Source organism: Myotis davidii, unplaced genomic scaffold (assembly GCF_000327345.1).
Source record: "Myotis davidii unplaced genomic scaffold, ASM32734v1 scaffold1388, whole genome shotgun sequence".
Classification (NCBI taxonomy): domain Eukaryota; kingdom Metazoa; phylum Chordata; class Mammalia; order Chiroptera; family Vespertilionidae; genus Myotis; species Myotis davidii.
Genome location: NW_006298864.1, coordinates 98914 through 102532, shown reverse-complemented (window position 1 = coordinate 102532; position 3619 = coordinate 98914).

The window sequence follows — 3619 nt, the reverse complement described above, 5'->3', positions numbered from 1 at the left end:
CTAAATCAGTGGTTCTCAACCTTTTAAAATATATTTAAAAAAAATACAGTTCCTCATGTTATGGTGACCTCCCCAATTTCATTGTTACAAATTGAACATAATTAAAGCATAATGATTAATCACAAAACAATATGTAATTAAATATGTTTTCCAATGGTCTTAAGCAACCCCTGTGAAAGGGTCGTTCGACCCCCAAAGGGGTCTTGACCCCACAGGTTGAGAACGGCTGAATTAAAGTCTTTGAGTAGATCCTTTACAGAAGGCAACCTGGACCCATTTAAAATTTTTCATTTTCTTTGACCCACCGATTCTAATTACAGCAGGTTATTTGGTTAAAAAAGGCATTTTCTATTAATCACAGCTGCTTTTGTAATTTAAAAATGGAAAAACTTAAAAATATAAGATAATTGAGTATCTTGGTAAATTATGAAATATCCATTTAGCATAACTGTGAATAGCAATTAAAAAACAATATACTAAGCCCTAACCGGTTTGGCTCAGTGGATGGAGTGTCAGCCTGTGAACTGAAAAAACAAGTGGGGAGCAGGCCTAAGCTGGCAGGCAGACATTCCCCCAGCAGTCCCAGACTGTGAGCGGGCATAGGCCTGATTGAGGGACCCCCTGCCCCAGTGCATGAATTTCATACACCAGGCCTCTCGTGTATAGATACTATGACCCTGTTATGACAAGTCATAAATGCTTTGTCTTTTTGAAAATTGTGATTGGTTAAATAAAACGAGAAAGTAAAAGATGAAAAAGCAATTTGAAAGGTTGCTTCCATTTAAGAATTAAAAATGCTGAGATACTAAAAATTACTGTGACTGGTACATAGAGATTAAAGGGAAAGTGGCCCTAGCCGGTTTGGCTCATTGGATAGAGCGTTGGTCCATGGACTGAAAGGTCCTGGGTTCAATTCTGGTCGGTTGCAGGCTTGGGGGCACCAAGGCGAGGCAACCAAATCAGTGTCTCTATCACATCATGTTTTCTCTCCCTCCCTTCCAGTGTATAAAAGCCAATGGAAAAATATTGTGTGAGGATTAACCAAAAAAAAAAAGAAAGAAAGAAAGAAAAAACACCACCACCAATATACAGTTGTCAGTATAAAAAAATTATTCACAGGACAAAAAATAGATCTGTAGACTGTATCTATATAATAAAACCTGAAGCTGCCGTTAAGGTGGAACAACCAGAACGACTGGTTGCTATGATTCACACTGACCACAAGGGGGCAGATGTTAAATGCAGGAGCTGCCCCCCGGTGGTGGGTGCCATGCTCATGGCTGGCAAGCACAGTGGTGGTGGTGGGAGCCTCTCCTGCCTCCACAGTAGCGCTAAGGAGCAGCAAGCTGAGCTGTAAAGAGCAAGGGGTCCTGGACTGCAAGAGGGATGTCCGACTGTCGGCTTAGGCCCAGTCCCTGTGGGGAGCAGGCCTAAGCTGGCAGGCAGACATTCCCCCAGCAGTCCCAGACTGTGAGCGGGCATAGGCCTGATTGAGGGACCCCCTGCCCCAGTGCATGAATTTCATACACCAGGCCTCTCGTGTATAGATACTATGACCCTGTTATGACAAGTCATAAATGCTTTGTCTTTTTGAAAATTGTGATTGGTTAAATAAAACATTTACTTTGGATTAGTTTAGGATTTTTGTACTCATGGGTAGAAAATATGAGTTTTCACATCACAATTTTTGTGATTCTCCATTGTAAATACATCTTTATAATAATTACGTTATTTTAGTATTGTAAAAAGATGTTGATTTTAGACATTTTTAGGACATTTGATGATGTTGGTGTTCGTAATATGGTCAAAATAAAGTCTAATTTTTCATAGAAATTATACTTTCATGCATTTGAAAAACTTGAAAGAATATATTGTTAACAATGGCTCATTCTTAGATACAATTCTGGGAGATTTACAAATCATTCAGCAGTTTTGAACAACTACGAAAACAAACTACAATAGTGATAACGAACTTATTCTTCCTTTTCAACCAAGTAAAAACTGAAAGCCACTCAGAATACACTCTCTCCCTCTGCCCTAAAACAGAAGAATGATCATTAAAGTGAAAAAGCAGCTGCCCACAGAACATCAAAATCCTGCTTCACACTCATGAGAGAATACTGCATCCTACCATAGGTTTTATACCTTCAAAGAAGTTTCTCTAATAACAAACCATAGAAACGATCGCTGTAAGTACAGCCATAACAATACCTTCCGCTTCCGCCAGGTCTACCGCCGCCGCACACTTTGAATTCATGGTGAGAGTTTCCCTAGTTCTGATTCCACTGGCAGAGAGAAAAGCTTTCCAGTCTATATAATCCTTCAGATACTATCACTCAGCAATGACATTTAACACTTAGGTGGAAATTAAATGTCCAAAGTTTTTAAAAACCGGCCACCTCATTAACATAATGCTGAACGACAGCCAATCACAATCTGCGCGGTGTAAGCCCAGGAGGCATCACTCAGTTCCGGTGAGGCGGCCCCGCCCCTGGGAGCTACCGGAAAGGGCGGGCTTTTTCTTTCTCAGACTCGAGCTGCTTCCTGTGATGGGTGAAAAGTGCCACGTTGGCCGTCCTGAGTTTCACTTTCAATAGCAGGTGGATTTGAGGCCGGTCGCCATGGCTGGGGCGGGGAGGGGAACGGCAGCTGGGACCCATCGCTGGGAGACACAATCTTTTGGTTTGTGTGTCTTGTTTGCACTATCTGATCACACTTTCTGAGTTCTTAAAGATTGTTGGTGCTTTAACATAAAAAGAAGAAAAAGTAAACATTCATTGGAGATGCATCTCCTAATGAGATGAATAAACTATGTTTCAGTTGGTTAAAAAAATAAAAATAAAATTTGTTCCTTTGCTTATGTTTTTTAATTTATATAAATTAATTTGTTTTCATAATTTCTTAATAGTATTATATTTCCTTCAGGGATTAAATTCAGTCCTATTCACCTGGGCTATCAAGCTCTGAAAGGTGAGTTGTTTAGCATCTCACCCTGAAGTGCTCAGGGCAGCAGAAGTAGCCCATTCTGGGACCCTGATTGAACAGTTTCAGGAAGGAGTTGATGTGATGTTGCCATGGCAGCATGTGTAGGTTCCCAGGACTAGAAGTGGAAAGGATTAGGCCTTGAGTGATGGAGCACTCATGTCTTATTCTTTGCTGTAGAATATCTACCCCTATTCCATCCTGATACAATGTGGGGGTGGTTATGAAAACACTAATCCAGGATTTAAGGCAGAGATGTTCAAATTTAAATATACATCAGAAGGCTCATTTTGCAAACCCGGCATAGCTCAGTGGTTGAGCATTGACTTTTAAACCAGGAGGTCATGGTTCAATTCCCAGAGTACAAGCCTGGGTTGTGGGCTTTATCTCCGGTGTGGGGTGTGCAGGAGGCAGCCAGTCAATGGTTCTCCCTCATCATAGATGTTTCTATCTCTCTCTCCCTCTCTGAAATCAATAAAAATATATGATTTAATATATATATATATATATATTAGAGGCCCAGTGCACAAAAATTTGGCAAGGGGCTTGGCCCTCACAGCCGCGATGGCTTGCCTCTACCCTCACAGCCCCAGCTTTGTTCGGAAGGTTATCTGGAAGGCTGTCTGGAAGGACGGCA